Source organism: Theropithecus gelada, chromosome 10 (assembly GCF_003255815.1).
Source record: "Theropithecus gelada isolate Dixy chromosome 10, Tgel_1.0, whole genome shotgun sequence".
In the NCBI taxonomy this organism is placed as follows: domain Eukaryota; kingdom Metazoa; phylum Chordata; class Mammalia; order Primates; family Cercopithecidae; genus Theropithecus; species Theropithecus gelada.
In genome coordinates this window covers 72,123,517-72,129,550 of record NC_037678.1, presented here as the reverse complement: position 1 = coordinate 72,129,550, position 6,034 = coordinate 72,123,517, and positions in this window count along the sequence as shown.

Genomic DNA, 6,034 nt, shown 5'->3' with positions numbered 1-6,034 from the left:
ATCTCAGCTCACCGCAACCTCCGCCTTCCGGGTTCAAGCGATTCTCCTGCCTCAGCCTCCTGAGTAGCTGGGATTGCAAGCACCCACCACCACACTCAGCTAATTTTTTTATTTTTGTAGAGACAGGGTTTTGCCATGTTGGCCAGGCTTGTCTCAAACTCCTGACCTCAGGTGATCTACCTGCCTTGGCTTCCCAAAGTGCTGGGACTACAGGCATGAGCCACCACATCCAGCCAAGAATAATTATTTGTTACACAGGCCTTAAAAAAAAAAAGTTAACAGTGTAACATGTATTTAAGACTATTGAAAAAACAGTTTACATATACTTTTAGTAAAAATATTATAAGGAGGCATGAGAATGTGGATTTTTACCTAGATTAAAAGGTTGAATAATTGTTTTAAGTTGAATAAAATAAAAATGAAGGTTTAAGCAACTTTTAGAAGGTTAATTGTAAAGGAAATTCTGTGTGTAAACATATTGGCTAAAGTTAAAGGTGTATCATCCAGTCTTTCTGTAAATTGAGTATTAAAATAAAAGCACAATGGGTTTTTCTTAAAGCACTAACCTGCTCTTTAACAAAAATTATAAAGGGTTAAAAAGGGTCTATAGACCAGCCACAGTGGCTCACGCCTGTAATCCCAGCACTTTGGGAGGCCGAGGTGGGCGGATCACGAGGTCAGGAGATCAAGACCATCTTGGCTAACATGGTGAAACCCCGTCTCTACTAAAAATAGAAAAAATTAGCCAAATGTGGTCATGCACACCTGTAGTCTCAGTTACTCAGGAGGCTGAGGCAGGAGAATAGCCTGAACCCAGTAGGCGGAGGGTGCAGTGAGCCGAGATTGCTCCACTGCACTCCAGCCTGGGTGACAAAGCGAGACTCAGTCTCAAAAAATAAAAGGGTCCATAAAAATCTGACCTTATGATCAAAACATTAAAATTGAGTTTAACATTAATAACACACTAATATAAATGTAAAATTTGGCTTATTTGGTATAAAGTCACACAGGAAGCATTGTCAAATATAAAATGATGTTTGGCTTTCTTTGGGTTATGTTTGTATAACTATGTTATTGGTATGTGTTCCAAAGTTATGGAAGACTCCTATAATTCTGATATGTCTTAGTGTGCATTATCAGTAGTAATTATAATTGTTATGTTAAAATTTTTATGTGCCACAGAGGTAACAGATTTCTTTGTCAATTGTGTCTTTAACTATGGCTACCCTAAAACTTTTGGTCATCCATAAACAATTGTTGTCTTGTTTTGGTCCTCTTTAGAAGGGTCTTATAGTCAGCTATAAAGCTGTAACAGGTGCTCTTGAATGCAGGTTTCTGATAACTTTGGAGACTGTGACATCAGAATACAGGAAAAATGGTTAGGACTCTTGAAGAGTTCATTAATATCAAGCAGGACAGGAATTAACTACATGAACTGAACTAATGGGAGACTGGAGTGATCTTTTTGATATTTTGCTTAAAATATTGCTAATACTTTGTTTTGCTTTTCAAAGTCAAATAAACTTTTCTTTATTTATTGTATTTTATTTTATTTTTAGACGGAGTTTCACTCTAGTTGCTCAGGCTGGAGTTCAATGGTGCGGTCTTGGCTTACCACAACCTATTCCTCCTGGGTTCAAGTGATTCTCCTGCCTCAGCCTCTCTAGTAGCTGGGATTACAGGCATGTGCCGCCACCACACCCGGCTAATTTTGCATTTTTAGTAGAGACGGGGTTTCTCCATATTGGTCAGGCTGGTCTCGAACTCCCGACCTCAGGTGATCCACCCGCCTCGGCCTTCCAAAGTGCTGGGATTACAGGCATGAGCCACCGCACCCGGCCTCGAAACTTTCATTGTGAGCTATTAACAGCTTTTAACAATTTAGTATACTCCCATGAACAAAATTTGTAGCATACTTGTTTCTGTCTCCCTGATTTTCTCCAGAATTTGGAAACTATCTGTGAGTATTCTTAAGTTATGGCAATATAGTTATTTGCACAAGTGTAATAAGAATCTATTTTCTTTTGTAACAGGACACAATTGAAAAAACTGGTTATTTTTACCAAGGCCTTGACTGGAATGGTATGCTTTCTTTTAAGGAATCAAACTTGACTTACGAAGCTAAGAAAGCCCTTGGAAACTGGCCTCATCTTTTGTGTACACAGTCTCTGTACAGGGCTTCTGATCTGTGGTAAGTAAAGAATGCCACTTTCTGAGAGGCCAGGAACCCCAAGTTATCTTGTAACCTCAAGAGGAAACTCACAGGTATTTAACGGTACAATTCCATGGCTAGGCTCAGCTTTACAGTCTTATCTTAGATTCTTTCTATGGAACAATACATGTTACACTGTTAACTTTTAGCAACTTTTACTTTTGTTAGTAAGTTTGAGATTGTAATTATGTACTAGATGTAGAGCCTAGGACATAGACAGAAGTGCAGATAAGGTCTGACTTATTCCAGCATTTAACTCCATGTGTCCTAGGTCCTACCTAGCTACAAAGCAGGCAAGTTGTACAGCTAAGAGTTATAGTAGCATTTTATAAAGCATTCAGGAGGCCCAGTCACTTTTTCTTTTTTTTCTTAGATGGAATGTCGCTCTTGTTGCCCAGGCTGGAGTGCAATGGTGCAATCTCAGCTTACTGCAACCTCCATCTCTGGGTTCAAGCTATTCTGCTTCAGCCTCCCGAGTAGCTGGGATTACAGGCACCCGCCACCATGCCCAGCTAATTTTTTGTATTTTCAGTAGAGACGAGGTTTCACCATGTTGGCCAGGCTGATCTCAAACTCCTGACCTCAGGTGATCCACCCACCTTGGCCTCCCAAAGTGCTGGGATTACAGGCGTGAGCCACCATGCCCGGCCCCCTAATCACTTTTAAATTGTACAACATTTCTTGCATAAATTGTTTTATAAAATTTTTACAATTTACACAATCTCTCACATGCCTCAACTTTCTGACTTGTTATAAACATCCCTCTTTTTAAACAACCAGTTAATTTACTTTAGAACAAGAATTTACCATATAAGATTATTTTTTATATAAATTCTCTTTTCTTTAATATCAAAGATGATAACAGTCCTTTCCCTAAAGAAACTTCCTTCATGTCTGTGGACTAGATAGACTTCCTAAGGCCACAAGATTAGAAGTTAGGGTATTTAACGAAATAGTTCAAGATACAGTTATCTTTATTAAACCAATATTGATGTTTCATTATTAAAAAATTATACAAGCAAAGATTATTTTGTTTGGATTGAATTATAGTTTTGTACCCTATATGCCAAATTTTGACATCTCATAGTATTTGGCAGAGATAAGTGTGAAATTGTGGCCAGGTACAGTGGCTTATGCCTGTAATCCCAGCACTTTGGGAGACCAAGGCGGGCGGATCACCTGAGGTCAGGAGTTTGAGACCAGCCTGGCCGCTGCACTCCAGCCTGGGCAAGAGTGAGACTCCGTCTCAAAAAAAAAAAAAAAAAAAAAAAAAAACAGAAGAAGAAAGTGGACATCCTGCAAGCCACATAACTCACTCTGCAGGGCTTAACTTCTCCTTTAGCATCATAAATTTAGAGAGTCCTGCAATTTTTTTTTTTTTTTTTTAACAGACTCAAAGTATTTGGTACTGTAGAGAAGGGAAACATGGCTTCCCTCCACCTTTCATGGTTCTTTGGCTGGGCTATGAATTAAATTGACATGAAACTGACTAATAGGAGAGAAACCATGTTTAATTACATATCTGTGTGTGGAAATCCCACAAAATATGAGACTGAAAGAAGGGTCAGATGATTGAAGTTTAAGGAATAGGATCTTAGGGCTTCTGGGGGTTGGTGGAGACACAGTTATGGGAAGGTGAGGGGAAGAATTATTGTATGGTAAATAATGGTTATATTGCTATGCAGATAAAAGTCTCTGGGTGGTCGGGTGCAGTGGCTCAAGCCTGTAATCCCAGTATTTTGGGAGGCAGAGGCAGGCAGATCATCTGAGGTCAGGAGTTTGGGACCAGCCTAGTCAACATGGTGAAACTTTGTCTCTACTACAAATACAAAATTAGCTGGGCATGGTGGCGTGCGCCTATAATCCCAGCTACTTGGGAGGCTGTGGCAGGAGAATCACTTGAACCCAGGAGGCGGAGGCAGGCTGCAGTGAGCCGAGATCGCAACATTGCACTCCAGCCTGGGCAAAAAAAGTCTCTAGGGCTCTAGGGTAATTCTTCTGGAGTAAGCCCTTTTCCCGATACAGGAATGTAGATTTCCTTGATAGATGTAAATTTACTTTACCAAAGAATAGCTTTCCAGAGCTACTCCTATGTCTGCAGTTTCTCTGAATAACCAGCTCAAAGTATGTCAAAGAAGTGTATTTGGAGATGGCACATTCTGGTTTCCCACAGTCATATTTTGGGGATATGTATGTCCTGAGCGCCAACAGTGGCAACACTTCCTGAACACCTGCCTGCTAAGCAAGGAGTCTGGCCCCTTCCCTAGTGCCTGCTCACCTCTCACACCAAGCATTAGCCTGGAGAGTGATTGATTGCTTGTTAAGCAAATGAATGTCTTGGAAAATAACACAACAGGTAGGCCAGAATTATTTGTAGAAGTCAACATGCACTGAGCATTTACTAGGTGTCAGAATCTGTGCAATATGTTGTATACCCATGGAGGCACCAGTTTGAGTCTGCGTTCAAATCCTGGCCCTGCACTTACAGGCCGTAGTACTGTGAGCAACCACTTTTGTAAAGTTAATGAGAGGCAAGCAGGCTGGGGGAAGAAGAGGAGCCTGGGTCCTCCTAAGGTGTAGACATAAACGATTGCCAGTCATTATTCTGGAGGTCATAAGATATGCAACTTCCCCAATTACTCCTGCAAATAACACCACTATTGTAGGTTGGTCTTTTGAGATATCTTTCCAGTTGGTGTTTGTTTTGTTTTGTTTTGTTTTTTGTTTTGTTGTTTTGTTTTTTTGAGACGGAGTCTTGCTCTGTTGTCCAGGCTGGAGTGCAATGGTGCAATCTCGGCTTACTGCAACCTCCACTTCCTGGGCTCAAGCAATTCCCCTGCCTCAGCCTCTCAAGTAGCTGGGATTACAAGTATCCACCATCACGCCTGTCTAATTTTTATATTTTTAGTAGAGATGGGGTTTCACCATGTTGGCCAGGCTGGTCTTGAATTCCTGACCTCAGGTAATCCACCCGCCTCGGCCTCCAAAGTGCTGGGATTACAGGCATGAGCCACCACCCCCGGCCATCTTTTCAGGTTTTTTGCAGCTCTGACACCCCATGGCTCCACCTAAACCTGATGGCTCTACCCAGACCACCAACCCCGCTCCTGTGGTCCTACCTAGAAGCAATTCAGCCTGCAGGAGGACAGCTTCAACCCCCTATGATTTCATCTCCACCCCAACCAATCAGCAGCAAGCACCTGTTACCTGTCCACCCCCAACTCTTCCCCCACACTGCCTTTGAAAAACCCCTCACCTACAAGCTTTGAAGATGATTTGAGTACAAACTCATCTCCCATGTGGCATGGCCAGTCTCGTGTCTATTAAACTCTTTCTCTGCTACAATGCCATGGTCTGTCTTTATGCAGTGGGCAGGAAGAACCCCCCCAGGTGGTTGCAGTATTTGTCAGGGTAGCTCAATGAGCATCAGAGACCAGTTCTGCCATATACAAGGTGTACGACCTACACAAGGCTCTCGACTTCTCTGGGCCTATTTCTTCATCTGGAAAATAGGGATAGTAATAGCATCTCTCCAAAAGGCCATGAAGATTAAATGCATTAATTCATATCAAGCCCCAAGAATATGACTGACACTGGGTCAGCTCAGTCTACACTAGCAGTTAGTATTTCTGTCCTATGAAGAGGGCACTATTATTGTCCCTGCTTTCCACATGACTTACTGAAGCGCCAGTATTTGAACCGTTTTTGCTCCAGGGAACTCTCTTCCTGTGTGAAAGAAATTACAGAGATCTCCTGGTGGTGCCAGAACCAACTGTTTGCACATAGCTTTTGTCAACTGGGGATCAACCCTCATGAAATCTG